Source organism: Austrofundulus limnaeus, unplaced genomic scaffold (assembly GCF_001266775.1).
Source record: "Austrofundulus limnaeus strain Quisiro unplaced genomic scaffold, Austrofundulus_limnaeus-1.0 Scaffold13, whole genome shotgun sequence".
Lineage (NCBI taxonomy): Eukaryota > Metazoa > Chordata > Actinopteri > Cyprinodontiformes > Rivulidae > Austrofundulus > Austrofundulus limnaeus.
The window spans coordinates 2,800,322-2,820,248 of NW_013952415.1; positions in this window are offsets into that span (position 1 = coordinate 2,800,322).

The following is a 19,927-nucleotide window of genomic DNA, read 5'->3' on the forward strand; positions in this document are numbered from 1 at the left end:
ATCATCTTCTTACCTACAATTCAGTCCAGCGTTTATGCGCCATGATGGAGCCTCTGCTGCCAGAGCTGACAGGCTGAGAGGGTGAAGGATGGCAGTGCAAAGGGTTGAAGGTGTGGTCAGATCTTATTGTTTGCTCACAGGAAGGAGAACAACAGCTAGTATTTTTTCTAAAGCTTTATTTATTTAATTTTCCATCAAAATCTGCAGACAATTTTTATTATTTTTTTTAGATGACAGCTCCTTTCTTTACACACTTAAAATATATTCTGTTTATGTATGAAGTGCCTTCAGGAAGTCACTTCWGTCTGTGCACTCTGACGCTATTTTAGCCGTATCAAACTCCTAAATCTTTTCACGAAACATGCCCCTCAGGTTCTTGTTTGGCTGTTTAAATGCTGAATGTGGTACTTTTTTCTGCAACACATTGATGCTTAAAGTGTGCAGCAAACCACAAGCCAGCATACCAGAATCTACAGATTAGATAAAACAAGGTTTGCAGTGCGARTGCTGAGTCAGCATCCTCACATTTGCCCTATTTATGGTTTCTTCCATGGCGTTTTACAATCAAACTACTCCGGTAGTGAGAGAGAATTGTGGATCCTTGGTGTTGATCATAATTTACAGGATCAAAACAGTCAGATCTGACAGAAATATGCATTTCATACATGGTAGGTGTTAATTTATATACTGTGTATACAGTGTGTTTTAGGAATAATGGTGAAAGTGACATCATTAGAAACTGTGATACTGAATTCTGTAATAGTGGGCATCAAGGGCAGAAAGAGTCCAAATAATTTGTCAATATTACAGCTTAGTTTCTAAGTCATTTGTAGTACTGGAATTGGACACACAATATATTTTACAAATATTGTGCAGCCCTAGTTTCTAAAATTATGTATTTTGAACTAAAATAATAAAATAATTTACACGCTAATATTTTTCAGCTTGAAATGTCTGGATTTAATGTATTAGCACACATTTGCTAAATCCCTCTTCCAAAAATGATTTATGTAAAAGAAGCAAAAACACTGTTGGACTTCTCAGTCACTAGACGTATTCTGAGTGACTTCCTCTCCAGTTTGTTAYGGTACAGATGGGAGAGAGTGTGACTCTGTTGGACTTCAGCTGGGTAAACACTCCCTGCCGAGGCCAGAGATCTTGTGTACACACAGAACACAGCACACGCTCAGCGAGTGGGGGCCTCACGGCCGTCGAAAGGATGGATGGTCCAACCGGGCCAGAGTCCACGTGGGCACAGCAGTCAGAGTGTGACAGGAGACTGCACTATCCGCTAACACCATCATCCTCTCAGAAACACACACAGGCTAAGCGTTGGTTTGTGGATGTTATGGTTCCACACCTCAGTCAGTTTGCACATGTGCTTTCCGCACACTGAGCGATCGGGCTGCGTGGCAGGGAAGGGACTAAATTCAGCGGCGCTTGAAAGTGAAAGAGAGTAATTTCACTGAGAGGAACATCAGAGTGAAGTGGAGTAACAAGACACCTCTTCTGTGGCTTCCTGCCTGCTCACCAACCAGCGCTGACAGTCGCCTGCACACGCGAGCGAGACCACAGCTAATAATAAAGCCCTGTGAGTCAAGATATTGCGGATGTGATAGAAATGATACATTTTCATTTACCAAAATCAAAGTGATTTGTCTTTGGATTTGAAAGGAAGCCTTTGGTGATATTGGGACTAGAAAATATCTRTGTGTGAGTCCCATTTAGCCCAGGGGGAAGCAGAGAATGGTAGTGACACTATTAAACCTCCTTATAGGCTCTGCACATGACACCGATAACTGTGTTCACAGTTATTTGCTTCTGAAAAAAAACAACAACAAAAAACAAACAAACAAACAAACAAAAAAACCTGCTAAAGATGTTTTTTTAATTCATAATTATTGATATGTGAGGTAATAATTCAAAGATCTATTATTATTAGGTTATTTATTAGGACAGTGCACATTAATCAACATTACCACAAAACATGGCAGTGTAAATATGGAGTTAGTACAGTRGCTAAATTTCATCCCTTGTCCTACAAGTTAGCACAAAACAGAACAACTCACCATACAATTCATATAACAAAACACAGTACAAAGAAAATAACTACCAGATAATAAAACAACAACAAAAAAATGAATAAAAATAAATAAAATAAAAACAAATTTGAAAACGAGAAAGGAGAAAAAAACACACACTCAGCAATAGGCAATGGCTCAATCAAACCATACTGAAACATTTGCCATTTTAATTTATGCCAAAACTATTTTTACAATAGTTTTTCATTTTTATAGCAGAAAATGAGAAAAACATTAGTCAAAACACAAAACCCCAAAGCAGCAAAACAATAGCCTGGTTAAAACCAGCCCCTTGCTTTGCTTTGTACAGGGGGTCCGGACTATTGGCTATTGAGAAGCAAGTTTTTTTGCTGGAGGCGTGGCCTCTGTTGAAGTTTAAAATGATTGGATCTGATTTTACCCAGTCGCTAATGTTTGGCCGTGACATATGTAGTGCACCATCTCGACTGCAAAGGAAGCTAAGCTAAGAAGCTAACCGAAAATTGTGCTCGCTGTAAAAAGAAAAATCTACTGGGAAGAGAGAAGTATCGAGCTGAACGAGATGGCTGTAAATGAGTGCTGCAGGCTTTGTGAGACAAATTTAATCTGGCAGTCTTGTCAACACGGACTGRYGTCATTCACTTCCMCYGCTGCCCTTGCTAAACTACAGACTAAAACAGCGCAGAAAATCAACGTTGTCATTCACAACTTCTCCTTCTGTTCTCTGATTGGCCTGGTTGAAAGCAAAACAGTTGCTACAATTTTAAATGAGCAAAATGAAAGCTTCAAAGCTGGACTCAGTAAAAAAAAAAAATCCAATTTCATTTATTATCAATAAAACCAAATAAAAAATCAAACAGAAAAAAATTGTATAGGTCTTCTGGACRGGTTCTTCTCTAATGAAACGTTTCATCTCTCCTCCAAGAGACTTCTTCAGTCTGAGAGTTTCAGGCAAAATTCAGGCTTTTAAGCMCTGCCTCCATGTGACTGATACTCACATCACATGGCTATCGTTGACACCTAATTAACATCTATTGTTAACAGGGAGTGGAGTGATACTGGTAATAGCAGCACTGTAGGAGGGGGACAACTGAAAACGGAGGCCTCCACCACTGTTTAATGATGGACGATCTTTCTTCACAGAAATGGCTTCTTTTACTCCTTTCTCAAACCAACGTTCCTCTCTATCAAGAATGAGAACATCCTCATCTCTGAAAGAGTGACCGCTGGCCTGTAAATGAGTGAAAACTGCAGAGTTCTGGCCATTAGATGTAGCTCGTCTGTGTTGGGACATTCTTTGGAACAGTGGTTGCTTTGTTTCCCCGATGTATAACTGGTCGCAATCCTCCTGGCACTTAACAGCATATAGGATGCCAGGAGGACTGTGACCAGTTATACATCGGGGAAACAAAGCAGCCACTGTTCAAAAGAATGTCCCAACACAGAYGAGCTACATCTAATGGCCAGAACTCTGCAGTTTTCACTCATTTACAGRCCAGCGGTCACTCTTTCAGAGATGAGGATGTTCTCATTCTTGATAGAGAGGAACGTTGGTTTGAGAGAGGAGTAAAAGAAGCCATTTTTGTGAAGAAAGACCGTCCATCATTAAACAGAGGTGGAGCCCTCCGTTTTCAGTTGTCCCCCTCCTACAGTGCTGCTATTGCCAGTATCACTCCACCCCTGTTAAAAATAGGTGTTAATTAGGTGTCAACAATATCCATGTGATGTGAGTATCAGTCACATGGAGGCAGTGCTTAAAAGCCTGAATTTTGCCTGAAGACTGAAGAAGTCTCTTGGAGGAGAGACGAAACGTTTCATTAGAGAAGAACCCGTCCAGAAGACCTATACARTTTTTTTCCTTTTAATTTTTTACCTGGATTACTGAGATGCATCAGGACAAAACCAAATAAACATTTTAAAAAGCATAAATGTCAGAAAACCAAAACTCATATAGCACCTTTTATCCTAAATGAACGTTTTTATTCCTGAATGGTTAAACTAATTGAACAAACTGTTGAAGTAATTCAACATACAGAAGAAATTATAAATGAGAAAACAATGTTGTGAACGCTGAAGCGTGCGTTAAGATCCCAAATCCACTGATCAAAGAACAGCTTCATTGTGTCAGCAGATTCCTGGAGAGCTGCCCTTTCCTTCACGTTATCTGCCTGTGGACTGCAGCCACAGTTCTGCCGGGTGTTTGTGTTTGTGTGTGTTTGTCTGCGCCACACTCTCACTGTGATTTACAGTTCCTCTCCTTCTGTCGGCTGGTCAACTGTCACGGTGAAGGCGGATACGACGGCGCGCCATAAATTTGGACACTTCCTACCACTGTCTCCCACTTCAAGGGAATGCCCGTCCCAAACGTTAACTCTCTTCCTCTCTGTCTGCAGCCCCATGAAACACAATCACCAACTCTCATCCTCTTTTCCCTTCAACAAGAAGTCGTGTTGCAAGGAGAAACTGAACCTCCCTCACACCTCAGAGGCCAAGAAGCTTCCAGATTTTCCTTTTTTATTTCGTGCACAGGAAACCGCTGTTAAACCCGCAAATAAGAATTATTTAAAACATCATGCAGATCTAAACTGGATTTGTTCTTTTAACTTGAAGACATGATTTTCATGTTACAGTTTATCTTTTAAGGATTGGCACCTTTATTTGCCCAGTTTCATTGTTTATTCAAGTCCACGCTGTGCAAAAGGCTGTCATTACAAAGATGAGGCTGAAAATGATTTAAAAAAATCTCCAAAGTTCAAAGAAAAAACTATTTTCAGGAAGTTGGAAGATTTGAGGGTCAAGTCGACTTTAAAAACTTGCAAGAAAAACATGACATAAAGAAACGTAGTGTTTAAAACTTTAGCACATTACCGTATAAAAAATGCTCACACACAGAAAAGTAATTGTGTAAAAGTAAACATCTTTCTACAAAGACTTACAGTATTMTTCCTACAACACCCTAAAAGCTAATCCCCTTTTTCTCCATTGAAAGTGTTTCTCTTCTCCCACTGACAACCTAAAAAAGTTTTCAAAAGGCTTTCAAACCACAAAAGGCTTGTTCAAGACGAGCAAAGGAGCCGTCCCAGCATGCCACTTTGTAAGGAGGTTTGCATGGTGCTGGCTGGGGGGGCTTACAGCAGGAATAGAGATGTGTTGTCATTGAGCTGCCATAATAAATCTATGAAATTTCAGATGAAAAAAAAAAGGGGGAGGATGGCTGTGCTGTCAACAGAGAATGGGTCCTTCAGTGAGCCGGAGCAGTGGACTGTGACACGAGCCTTCAGCTAAAACTCCTGCCTGGATAGTTTAGCCTTAGTCGGAGGAAAGACACACACAACACAAACTAGACAGTGTCGCMCACACAGACTAACAGGCTACATTCACACAGTCAGAAACAGCAGCGTATGCCCCATTCACATGGGCTAACACGCTCTCACACTGTTTATTCATGGAGGAAAGCTTACAGATGCTTGATCTCCTCACTGTCAGTCAGGCTTTTCATGTCAGAATCCAGCTGAGGACACTGTTGAAAGATTTTGGAAAACTTTATCAAACTTTGCCATCAAATTTTACGAGACCGATGGCGGATAAATGACACTGATTAACGGGTTATTTGCTATCTGCTGGTGAAAGTGCATCGTTCTTGTGTTTGTACGGTTGTGAGCAAAATATCTTGTGAATAACTGGATGAATTTTAATGAAAATAACCGCTTGATGGACATCTACAACTGATTAACCTTTGTAATTAGCCTGATTCAATTTTGCCACAGCTAACGGACCTTTAAATCACACAACGACTGTGTCCAAATTCAGGGGCTGCGTCCTTTGAAGGACCCGGCCCACCCGGAAAAAAGTGGCTGTCAATTTGGACGGTCTGGCCTTCTGCTTTATTCCCGCCCTTACCCCGGCTTAAAATTAGCAAAACACACGCAAAATAAAGCTCTGGTCGACCTGCAATGCATCATGGGATATGGTGGGCTGAGAAGGGTCCACTGGAGCTGCCCCTCAAATCGGGGAAAAAGGACGCTCTTGTGGGCTGCATCGGAGAAGTTTCCAAATTTGGACAAGCCTTAGGAGCAGCGCCGTGACGTAAGCGGATGAAAAATTCAGTCTTCAGAGGACTGACCTTAAATTTGTTTGGGAGTTGCTGAAACTGGTCCCCAACACGTGGTCTGAGCACGAACAAATATCACGAGATTCTTGTTTAAAAGGAGTTTTTGTGCAGTGAATGTATGGCAATCAGGGAGTGACAGACACAGGTGGGCTGTCACCATGGTGGCCAGACCACTGACTGCCACATTAACTCTTCTTTAGAGCTTTTATTTTTTACGCTTCTTTTCCTAGGTATAAATCAAAGAGTTGTCCTTGTAATGCCTGGTTCACACGTTGAGATTATAAATTTGTTGGTTCATTTTCAAAACCTGAGAAAGCCCACACATAACAATAAAAAACATCTTAAAGGGCCAATATTTTGTTTCTCAGGCATACATTTAAATACTATACCATAATAATGTATCTATGTCACCTTTAGCTGTTCTTAAAATGCTGTTTTTTCATGTTTAAATAGAAAATAAACTTATCACTTCCTCTTCTAAATGCCTTGAAATTGGCCTCTGTCTCTTTAAGAACCACCTTCCGCTTCTGTCCCGTACCATTCGGGGGGGGGGGGGGATACTTGGCATCTGAAAATACATTTCCTCAAAGGTATTTTGAATCTGGAAAGAGCTTCACTGAGTGAGCAGTAGTGTTAAGAGCAGCAGACAGTTTAAGTTTCACTTTCACTTTGCTTTGCTACTGCCGAGAGCCTGCAGGAGTCATGGGCGGGGTGTGGGGGGTGTGCTCCGTGATGAGGAAGGTCGGCTTAAAGAGACGTCCCAGGGGCGTTTCTTTCCTTGTCCCCACCTGTCGTTTTGCTCCTCAGCATGGCTTCCTAAAAACACTGCAGGATTTCTCAAACATGCATGAATGAGTCAATGCAAGGCTTTGGGCATCTTATTTATGAGAGTAAACATGATATAAAACTCAAAAAAGTTGATTTTACATGATATTGCCTCTTTAATGTGACGGGTTTAGTGAGCGGTCTCAACGTAATTCTGAGCCAACTACGTAGACCCCCTGAACCCACCACACACGGCAGGAAGATCTAAGATCATCTTCAGACTCATCACCATAATTGGGGCATCTTTAAGATTGTTGGAAGAATAAACTTCACAATTATCGTGCCACGTGAACTGCGCATTAGTTAGATTATTGCAAACTTTTGTTGGAATTCCGAGCAGTGTTTCAGCATTCCCTCTCTTACTTTATGTTGTTCATGCTTGCACAGAGGTGGGTAATAAGCATTCCTTCAAAGAATTCTATCTTTTGAATTGTTTTGTTGTCCTGGTCACTCAATTGTTTTTCAGCACGTTGTGACATAAATGCTGAGTCATGAACCTGTTTGTACGGAGCAGAGTTTAACCGAGAGACGCTCCTTTCTTCAGCGCATATCTTGTTTCCAAATTCCCCTCCCTCCCCTCCATCTGAAAACAAAATGAGCTCATTATGTCATTATTGTATTAAAAGACCTCAATTCAAGACTCTTTACCGTAACTTTGTACCATCTGGTATTTTTTTTTAGCTGACAAAGACAATAAATACATTTGAGAGCAACACATTTAAAAACAACCTCCTCTCGTGTGTCCCATGTCCTGCTAGGCCTGTCTGACGGCACACAGCTGAGATGCCAGAGCCAGTGACATTCTGACTGACTTCCTCTTTAATGATAATGTGATTGAGCTCACTGTTTGTGTTCGGCACAAAGGAACGCGTGAAGAACAAAGTGTAGTTAAAGAGCAAACAACAAGCAGAACCTTCAGCAGAGAACGTGTTTTCCTAAGGCTCAAACGTTTTAAATCAAAGGCACGGTATGAACCAGCAAATGGCTCATTAGTCCCTTTGTTTTTAGCCTTCAGCAGGTGTGGTTTTGATATGAAAACAGAATACAGAATGATGCAAATTGTTGCTTTTAATAAACACCATATGCCATGTCTTTATGCACAACTCAGGCAGAACAATTTGTCCAAATTAGTTGAACCCTTTAGTTTATTGGCTCTGAGCTAGTAGAGCATAAAACACTCAGGAATGAAGTAATAGCTTTTGAAATATTAAAATAAAACCTCTTATTTGCTTACGTTGGATGTAATTATAAGTTGTTGCGCAGTCTTAATGTTGTTTTTATGCTGTTCATTTTTGTAAGAACAGTGACGTTCACATAAATTATGAATACAAACTACTTCCATGTTGTTTTCTGCACCTTTTCCCATCAATATTAGGTTGAAAAAAAATGTAAACAAACAGTCCTCGATGTTCATTATCTGTATGTTCTGAACAAGTTGTACTACCCAAGGCTACGTAAAGGCTCAAAGGTGTGTCTATTTAGGAGGGAGAAGCTGTACTGGAAATTTCCAAACAGTTAGAACTGCTGGCAGTGTTTTTAAGAGGTGAATAATGACATACAGCAGAGGAAAAATACTTTTACAAAAGTTTTCTGTTGTAATATTGGTATGCAGTAATCCAGGAATGTAGAACTTTTGCAACAAGTGGTAACTACCTAAATTTTTGGAATTTTTGAAGTCTCAGTTCAAGATGGCTGCCACAGCAACGCAACCTTAGCAAGCACAACAATGTCTATTCAACTGGCAGCCTGCGGGCCACATCCAGCCCGCAAGTGACCAAAGTTTGGCCCACCAATTGGTTCATTCATTTCTTAAGCCCAAACCCCCGGTTTTCTACTTTATTACTCTGTTTTTTTAAGTTAAACATAGACATGTTTGGTGTCTACAGAAACATCAGAATCTTGGCTAGAAGCTGGTAAAAACATTTCTATAAACACTCAAGACAGTTAAAACTACAAGCAGTTGAAGATAAAACTATGAAAGTGAAAATAAAATTGGTTTAAAAACTTGGCAGGTCAGAGATGTCAAAATAATATTTGTGTCAAACAGAAGGCATAATGTGTTCATTTTGTTTTTGATATTGTTTAATTATCACTTATTACACAGGGTTCTGTATGTTGTATTCATGATTAAATGCAGCAAAATAAACAATTTCAAAGATAACAGATTTTTGTGATACTTGGTTTCATTACATAATGACTTTAATTGCTGGATGTTCGGCCCCTGAGCTGTTGACCTGTAGTAAGTGTGGCCCCCAGAGAAATTTAGATGAACAGCCCTGGTCTACAACTTATTCAGTTTTACAGATATTGAGCTAAGATTTGGTGTGTTGACCACCAGTGCATCTTTAAAATGAAACACATTATGTGACATCTTTGCTTCAAATCTTGCCATTAACTGATGGAGTTTGTTAGCGCAATATCTTATGAACCACTGAGAAGAGTTTGGTGAAACTCTCAAAAAGTAATGAATGGATGTACTTTTACAATGGTTTAGCTTTTGGAGTGAAGTTACTGAGCTGAAAGTTGGTGTGGTAGTAGTAAACAGTCATTCACAATACAGACTCTAAGCACTGATGGATCACCTGGGATATTGTAATAATGCATGAAGCTGTTTAATTCAACCAAAACAGCTATAAATCTCTGATGTAACATTTTCTTATAGTTCAAAACTCTGACATGAAAGCCAGTGAGCGATTAGCATTCCTTCAAGGAATTCTAGGCTTTTTCTTTGATTCATTCATTTCTCTGTCAAATTCTCTGCAATCAGTCTAACTTACCAAAGTGTATTATAGAAATAAGCAGTTGTTGCTGCGTCTCACCAAAGAGCCAGACCAACCTCAACATCAAAGCACAGTTCAGGCCTCATCACAAGTCCTCTTTACTTCAGTCTGACAGAGCTGCTGTCATTTACTCTCTACGGCAGAAGAATCAAAAGGCTGACAGATCAAAAAGATGCCAGAATATGTGTGTGTATGTATATATATATATATATATATATATGTAAATGCCCTCTAACCTGCAGCGTGCCACCATCACAAACTTGTAACCATTAAAATGAACATTTCACAGCTTCCCGTTCTTCCCAGATTTTCATCACTCTCTCTTTTCCTCTCCTCTTCTTGGGAATCTGCCACTWCATGGGAGCAGAGTCACTGCTCTGCTAACTTCATTGTACAGAAGAGGTCAGGTCCAGTTCAGCTCACAGAGAGGAGGCCCTGTCCCAGCTATGCCCTGCGGTCTGTACACCCTCACCCCACTCACGGCCCGTCCTTATCTTCAGCMACCCCCCCCCCCCGGACCAGAGACACTCTGGAGGTCAGCAACCTAATTGTGAGGACACTTGGCTCTCCACAGGGGGTGAGATATCTCTTACAAGAGCCTCTGTCATCTGGACACTGACTAATGAAGCCATCTTTCTGACAAGTACTGATGAGCAGCCTCAGGCTGGTTGGGCTCCCTCGCTCCATCGCTAATGACACCAACTGTAGCTGTGACTCCCAAACTTCTGCCCCGGCACATTTCTAATGAGGGTCTAATCACTTGTAGATTCTTAGGCAGCTTTTGTTTGGTAATAAAACTCAGGTCTGTGCAGTCACCAACAGCAAATAGATGCTGGCTCTTTAGGAACATTGGGTTCCCATGGCCTGATGCTTCACTGGCATCCACACAAAGCAGGGAGATGAACGGGCCCGAAAGGGAAGATAAAACATTAACACGGACAGTTGGTCTGATGGGAACAGCGGCACAAATTAAAAGATGACATTTTTTTGTTTCTTTGTGTACAGAAGAAACATAATCAAAGACGAAAATAGAAAAAAAAAATACAAATAAATACAAAGCCATAAAATGAAAAGCCTGTTTTCTGCAGGATCAGCCATCTTTCACACCAGAGTTTTGGTTTATGTTGGTAAACGGTCATGTTTTCGATAATGTTAAAACTATGTTTTATGATTGTTGCCGCACAAAAAGGAGTTTCTCATTCAAACTTTAAATGTATTTCAGTTTGCAGTCATTGTACGCAAACCTAAGGAAAAGCATTATACAAAGAGCCAGGTGATACAAATCACAAATTATCTTTAGATGGATTCTAACTGAGTCTTTTGCTCTGACTTTACTGTAAACATTTAAGCAGCAGTGGACCGTTCCATAACCGTCCCATCTGTGAGCGAGGAGCCCTCCCTGATTTTCTTTCCTCCTGTTTCTCATAATGCAAATTATCCACGGGTGGATTTTTGGTCTTTTGTGTCTTTAGTGTTGGAGATTTCATTCTTCATYGTTCCTATTTTTAAATTTATCTGGTTTCCATATGGAAGGGATAGAAAACACACATTATCTCATTTTTTCCCCTTTCAGTGTATAATCTGAATTGTTTAAAATCACAAGAATAAGAGAATGTTTTCTTTGGACAATAAAAAAACAAAGTTTAAAGTAAACGTGCGCTTTGTGTGTGCATCCAGGGAAGCCAAAGCTGCTGCTGTGAGCTTATTGAGGACGATGTCAGAATTAATTTTTTGTGTAGAAACAGCTCAAATAGTGCAGGAATTCAAAGAAATTCCAAAGAACTAATGTCTTTTGTGAGTTATTTGAAAAAACAAGCATATTTGCGTGCATGGTTCATTTCCATTGTTCTGCTTTGTTTATTGCTCACATGTAGTTTATCTGTCCATACATCCAGGAAAATGCATGTGCAGAGCTGAACTGACATCCTCACCTCCACCCATTTCCTCCAACCTGCTTTATATCCTCAAACCATCAACCGCAGGATCCTGAAATGTAACAAAGTAATGAAACCTACGCAGTTGGTTCTTGTTCTGAAGGTTTAAAATCATTTTTTTAAACCCGAAAAGATAAATTTAACCATAACACAAGGAAGTGATAATGTATGCACAAGGACTTCTGGATAATAATAAAAAAAAATATAATCATGTTTTCCACTGCAGGATTGAGAGCAGAACCACATTTNATTTGTGAAGATGCAGAGCAGTGTTGAACAGATAAACATTTGTTATACTTAAACTATTTTATCATTTGAATTTAGATTTGTTTTACATCTGCAAAATGCCAGTTAATGGTAACAAGCTACAGTTTTAGACTCAAACAGAGAGTGCGGTAAAGAAAARAAGGGGAAAACCCAAAGCTGAAGTACATCTAGAGTTGAGTCCCTGCATCAAATTTCCACAGAAGGCTGGTTTCTGTCGTCTTTTTGAATCACTAATACATGCTTTGGTTTTATATTACCCTTTGGTAAATGTCTGAACTTTGTGACTAAAATGGGTAAAATGGTATAAAGAAGGAATGATGTTATAATTAATTTGGCTCTTTTTGCGTGTTCCCCACTCTCACCCAGCGGCATCTATAGAAAGTTTATTGTGATTTTTGAAGTGTGACAAGGTGGGACAAAGGGTTGTTTTTGTTTTCTTCTTGCTTTTCGTAGCTTTGGGTTGTTATTTTATTTCAGTTTATGTACTATTCTGAGTCACGCAAGCTCGAAAACTCTCCTCACCAACACATTGCTCTGTTTTTTTAATTTTCTCTTTTTCCTTCGGCCTTTGCTTTGCTTCCCAGGAAGTAACCCCATGTTGCCTTCTCCWGTCCCATGAGAGCTAAGACATAAAATCCCTCTCGGTCCAGGGATCCTGTGAAGATAGCACTGCAGTCTTTTCTCACAGTCACAGCTCCGGGCTGTGGAAGGAAGCCTCTTCATGATCTTCTTTATTTCCCTTTTCTAATTCATTCTTCCCAGCTTTCTTCTTGCCCTGGATGGTTGGAGTAGGTGATACTTGTGGCTAACAGCTGCCAGTGTTCCTCTTTACATCTTCATGTCAACTTTTAGTTTTCTGAATCAATTTTATTGTTGATTTTTGKTTTTTTTAAACTGGCTTGTAAATCCTTTTGGTCAACCTTGTTTTTAACCATACTTTAGAAATAAAAAAATTGACATTGATAAAAAAGTAAGTCTTCATATTACCGATTAAGCTTCTTAAAACTTAAACTGAACATGCTTTTGGTGTAGTAATTTAAAGTAGACTTAGTTTGCATATTTAAAACAAAATTAAATATATACTTGAATCTCAAAAGCTATCTTCTATCCATGAGAATCCTTAGTTAATAATTTGTAAAACACCTGCAGTCTCTGTGTTGATGCCYATCAGAAGCAGCTAGAAAGTAACAGTTAGAAACAGCCAGTTTCAGATGGCTGCACAAGATGACTTAGTGAAGACTTGACTTGCTGTATGGAAAGTCTTTGGGGATCAGCTTTTGTGGCTTGAGGAGGATAGAACTTGATGTTTGTTTAACTTTATCAATGGTTGTCATCTGCTCAGGTTGGCATAGACTGGATTTTGGACAGGAAACAGTTTTTATTATCATCATGTGAAGTTTAACCCCCCTTCCAGCTAAGGAAACAAGCATCCTGCTAATTAAGCAGATTTGAATCCTGCTCTGGTTTTACACTTGTGACGTAGCGTAAATATACTTTATTTTATTTTTAACTATACAACCTTACAGTGTATTTTTGTTTGACAAAATCTTGTACCAAAAAAAAGAGTTGCTGTTTTGAAGTCAGTTACTGCACGATATGGATGTTTTRTTATGCAGGAACTTTATAGAGGGTGTGATTTAAACTTGGAACATGGAAAACAAGAGTCAAACTGTTGCAACAAATGATAAAATATTTATTTGTTCAAAGTTTGACCTTTTTTTAGATTTACAAAGCTAAGAGCAYATCGCCTGCTGCTGAAGGCAATAATAGAGTGATAATGTTTTTTGCCATTATGTTTAATTGTACTGTTAGCAAAATTTTTTGCAAACTTTCAGATAGTAACTGGTTGACATTTACAAATGGAGTCAACACAGCTCAGAATGGTYGCCACAGCTAATTGATTGCCTACACAAAAATGGCTACACCATAGGGTTGGTAATATTAACATAAAAATTAATCTGATTAATTGTGGCGTTAAGCCAATAAATAATAATAATATGACGACAGTTGTACTTGCATGTAGCCAGTGTTGTAACCTTGGTCTGTATTTTAGAGCTCTCTACTTCAGTTTATGTCTGTGTTTCAGGGAATTAAAAAGTTTGTAGAGTTAGGGTTAGCATTAGCAGCTTCACACTGCTTTCCACCATGCACCTAATAGTGATAGTGTGTTGTACACAAATATACATCATCACATGGCAACATTTGCAGTAATGGCAAATATTAATTGTTGACAGTTTTACTGGTGATATTTGCACACAATATGATTTTGCTCAACCCTACATCTCTACAGTTATTTATTTAAACTTCATAACACTTAAAGTGTTGACCGACCATGTCAGATATAACAGTACTGTATAATGTTCTTTTCGGGGTTTGATCAAAACTGTAACACTACTATCATTCATAACATAAGACATTGAGAAGAAAGGCAGCAATAGTCACGTTTCCGTCTAATGGTATTGCAAAATTTAAGAAAACTTTTAAAATGTTGCAAAAAAATAGGCGTGCTTCCAGTAACTGGTTTATGGGCGAATCAATGTGTCAGTCACTGATGTCACACAGTCATAAACAGGAAGTAGACTTTACAAACTAGTAGGGACTAACACATCTCTGGACAAAGAAGAGAACTCTTCAGGAATGAGTTTCTGTCGGGCAAGTTGTAATTGTTCTGTCATATCAGCTAGCAAGGGTGGTGTTACCTCATGTCAGGAGATGTAGAGAAAGAAATACTATTCTTATGGGAACATCCAGGAAGACACCAACAGGAAACAGCTGATCAGTGATGTAAATGTTTGCTACATCAGAACTTATTCAGCAAATGTGTTTCCATCTCGCATTTTTGTTCATTAACTTTTTTTTACAGTCCAAAGGGAGCATTAAAACTTTTTGGCAAAACTAAGGATGTTTTTTGAAATGTTGCCATTTCCATCAAACTTTTCTAATGCAACACTTCAACATGCGCATAAAAAACCTTGATGGAACATGACTAATAAGTCATCCTAATTCTGTATTGTCTTGGTTAAGGGTGTCTGTAGCATTCTGTTATGTTCTGTAAATATGGCTTGTATTTTTTTATTTGAGCTACTGCAATGCAGAGAAACAGCTTCAGCTTACARTATGTCAAAACGACTCATTTTTCTCCTGCAGTTCTCTCTCTCTTTCTCTTTCCAGAGTCAAGCATCTACAGTGACACATTTGCAGTACAACTCTCATTTGAATATCTAACAGTAGCAGCAGTAGCAAAAACAACAACATCATCCCCAGACTTTTGGACACAACTTGCTTTGATTCTCATCTCCCACACACACTTTCTTGCAATGTGTCCTCACACCACCAACACTCACCGGAGCAGCAACAATCCTCAGCATGCTGTTGGTGGAGTCATTAGGCAGCTGACTGATAGGAAAATATCTGGATGCTCATGTCAGCGCTGGTGTTGCAGTCGTCGAGCAACAAGCCAACGCGCCAGAAGGAAAATCAACGACAAGCATGAAATTATATTTTCATTGTTTACCGTATCGTTCTTCACCTCAGGGGTGGAGTCTTTRAGTTTGTTTTTTAATTGTCTTTCCTGTTTATTGAGTTTAAATATTGTGTTATTATTCAAGATTAAAAGAACCCAACTTTGGCTTTGAGCTGGAAATGCACTAAAATGCAAATACGGGGTGAAACCGTCCCCAAGGGAAAGTGACATGGAAGTATTTATTTACCAGRGTCTAAAGGCAATAGCAAAAAACAACTAATGTATAAAAGTTTGTGGTTGAAAAGTTCATCCAGAGGACTCAATATATCACACAATAGTAGCTTTGATATGGATTTACTGATATTAACTTTTATTGTGTCTTAATGACTTAATGACAAGACAACACAATACCTCATACAGGGTTTTCAGTAATTTTCATCATAGAAAGTTATCAATCAATCAATCTATCTATCATGACAAAATAAAATATCACCAAGCTAAGATACATCTGCTCAGCAATGATTTAAAAGTCCTGATGGCAAGGAGAACTGTTGGTCATTTTACTAAAATTAACATGTAAATCTTGGAGATTAAATGTTCTCTGTGGGCAAAATTTGTATCTTTTTTTAATTAAAGCAGCTTTGAAATTAAGTTATATCGTTCTGATGCTCTTTCATGAAGCCAGTTCTTTGTCTAAAAGGCTGAGAAAGAACAAATCGGAGCTAAAAGAGTCTTTACTTGACATACCCCTTACAACAAAGGAATGCTAATGCTACCCTGCAACTTCTTGAAGTGCAAATAGGCATCTGTTACTTTACACGCTCGCCATATTAATATAAAACGTGATCATATTCTCAGGCTTCTTGCACTGGTACCAAGTACAAGAGCTGTTTATCTCAGATCTGCAGTTCACAGATCCACGAGTTATACAAATAATGAAAGTTCTGTATAGTTGATCAAAAACCTCTTGTTCCTTTTTGCTTTGCTTCAGTTTCTCTGTTTACCTTTTCATGACTTCAGCTTTCTTAGTCAAAAATGCTATGATGCAGTTTACTTGGCATCTGAAAATACATTTCCTCAAAGGTATTTTGAATCTGAAAAGAGCTTCACTGAGYGAGAAGTAGTGTTAAGAGCAGCAGACAGTTGAGTTTCACTCTCACTTTGTTACTGCGGAGAGCCTGCAGGAGTCATGGGCAGGGTATGTGGGGTGGGGAGGTGTGCTCCGTGATGAGGAAGTTCGGCTCAAAGACACGTCCCAGAGGTGTTTCTGGTCCCCACCTGTCGTTTTGCTCCTCAGCATGGCTTCCTAAAAACGCTGCAGGATTTCTCAAACATGCACGAATGAGTCAGAGCAAGACTTTGGGCATTTTTTGTAWGAGAGTATAATATTATAACATGATATAAAACTCAAAAAAGTTGATTTTACAAGATATTGCCCCTTTAAAAAAAGACTCCTACACTACATATTTGATCCACAATGTATTGCTCTGAATTACAGCACATTCCCTCTGAATCAAAGAAGGTATYGTTACACATTTTCTGTCTGTTTCCCTTCTGTTTGACCTCCTCACCTTGCGCCCTCCTCACCCCCCTTGTTTCAAACCCAGGGGTCCACCAAGTCAAGCAGAACAAAATAAACAGCAAACACACACCATGACCACAGCTAAGAGTTTCGCTGCTCTGTTCACAGTGAACTATCAGTCCTGCAACACTGGAGATCTATATTTCTACTCTGACCAGTCAAGTTGTCGACAATCGCAAACACACTTTGTAACTTTGAGCAGCAGGTAAAAAGCTTCTCAGGATATTCTAGCCGTGATGGAAAATGTCTGTTTTTCTGTGGCTTAGAAGCTCAAAGAATCATGTCACTCGAGGTAACATCTTTCACCAAACAGTGCATTTGTTGATGGTTAAATAGTCTTTTGTTTAGTGGAGCCTCTGACCTTTTCCTCGACCCTCACTCTCCATTCTGCTCACTTCTCCATCACTGGAGTGCTTGTTTGTTTGTAAAATGCAGCAGATTCAAATGATCACGGCCCCACATCAAAGACAAAGCCATAATGCTTTTGTCCATGCCCATGTCTGTGTGAGTGTTCATTTTAGCAGCAAAGAGCATAAATGTGATGCTTCAGCGTGTTTTACTTCCTCCGCTTCATGCTTCTTTTTTTAGTCATAAGTAAAAAAGTATTGTAAATAAAGCAGCCGTGTCAGCCTCTCATGGCTCCCCACGTGCAGGATGTTGAAAGTGTAAAACAACGAGCTGGCAAAGGAAACACGAGAAAAAGAAAAAAAAAAGAATGTTGCGCAGCTAGTCATGCAGACAGGTGAAGACAATGGTTTATATTTTAGCTCTCCTGCAGGACAAATATTTCATTACAGTGATGAAAATGACAGTTATTATTTTTTTAACCCCTGCATCAACGCAACCTAAAGATGCCCGTCGTACAACACTCTCTCTTGGTCGCCCAAAACTAGACTTGTTTTTCTCTATTTTTACACGCTCTGAACATTTTGTTTTCCTGTGGCAGAAGTCACACTTTCCATAGCTCTATTTCCGTCTACGGGTTAAAGTGCAGAGCAGACAAAAGAAAGAAACCACTCAGCTGGCTAACTTCCTGTTTTCTCACTTGGAGCCTGTTACTTTCGAGCAGTACCCCTGAAAAAAAAAAGGGGCATGTTCTGTTAAAATGTGATACATTGGCGGTGACTCAGAATGCACCACTGGGAGCCTTTTAAGCCACTTTGTGTCATTCTTTTTCACGRCAAGGAAAATAAACTTAATATTTCAAGTTACATTTATTACTAAAAGTGAAAACATGTATAATTCTCTCAACTTTCATGTTTGTGTCTTCCCCTACCAGGAAAGGTGTGCGGGCAGCTATTAGTGGAGCAGGACTGCACCTCGGAGAGCTTTTAARCTCACTCTGTTTTCACACAGAAGGGGATAAAGATGAGTACTTCTTGAGAGAAAAAATAAAAATAATAAAAAAAAAAACGGTACAGATTCCAGGAACGTTTAAAAGCAGCTCCACGTCCTACCAATCTTGCCTCAGTCCCTTGGTAACACCTCTTCTCCTATTCATCACCTCTCCATGAAACTGGTGATGAATAAATCACAGCCAGACTGTAACAGCTTGTGGGGTCAGTTTAGGCTGTGGTGACGTAGASTTAGGTTGAAATTGGGGCGCAAGCTTTCGATAATAAAAAAAAAACACTAGAGAAAGAGGAGATCTCAGATTTCATCTTCCTAAAACTTACGATGGAGCATTGAGCCTGACACCCAGTGATTTTCACTCTAATTTCACATCTTCATGCTTCTTCAGCTACAATATAGAAGTCCAATTATTTTGTTTTTCATTTTTTTGTCTATATAAACAACTTTTGGTGTATTGCTACCCCATAATTAAACTCGTCAAACACATAAAGGGCCATAACTCAGTCAACTTTACATATATTAAGCTTATTGTGGTGTTGTAGTAGCTGACACTCCTCACAACACCTACTCTAACAGATTACAGGAAATCTTTGCTAGCATAATTAAGAAAATGCTGGGTTCATTTGAAAACATTTTGTGCCTCTGTCATGTAACTTGTTAAGATTTAAACACACATGATATTAAAATGGGMAGAGCTGCTTGCACAAACTAAATTCTAGATACATATCTGACAATAAAGCTGTAGAGATCAWTGTTAAACTCTGTAATAAGAAGGGGATTCTATAAAACAAACAATGCTGACAATATGTTCATGTACTCTGGCAGTAAAGTTCAGATTTCAAAAGCATCTAATCTGAGATGCTGAAGAGGAAATGTGTAGAAAAAGCCTCGATGGAATATTTTCTATTAATGTAATGATGCAGCAGTAGAACATCACACATCTGAATATTTCATTCAGCCTTGAGTGCCCTTTGCATCATAAGGTCTCAGTGAAGCGYTTGAACAAGCTGACGCAGAGTATACAGAGCTGAGCAGATTTAAAGTCGAGCAGTGTGAGTGGGAAATGGTTGGATCCWCAGCAGCACATGGGCTTTAAAAGACCAAAATGAACAGTATAAAGAGAACTGATCATTTAAGGCCTAGCGTACAGCGGGTAAAATAAGTATTGAACATATCACCATTTTTCTCAGTAAATATATTACTAGAGGTGCTAATGACATGAAATTTTCACCAGATGTTGGTAACAACCCAAGTGATCCATACATGCAAAGAAATCAAACCATAAATGTCCAGAAATGAAGTTATTTGTTATAATGTGGAATGGCACAGGGAAAAAGTATTGAACAGATGAAGAAAGGGAGGTGTAAAAAGGCACGGAAAGCCAAGACACCAGCTGAACTCTCTCAGTAATTAGAAAGCAAGCCTGCCCCTTGTCAGTGCAAGTTAATATCAGCTGGTTCAGTCCCAAATGATGGCCAGGTATCCAAGGGCGTAACTTTAGGTCTAACATTGGGGGGTTATGCTCTCTGTCCATTTATTTATTGAATAAATT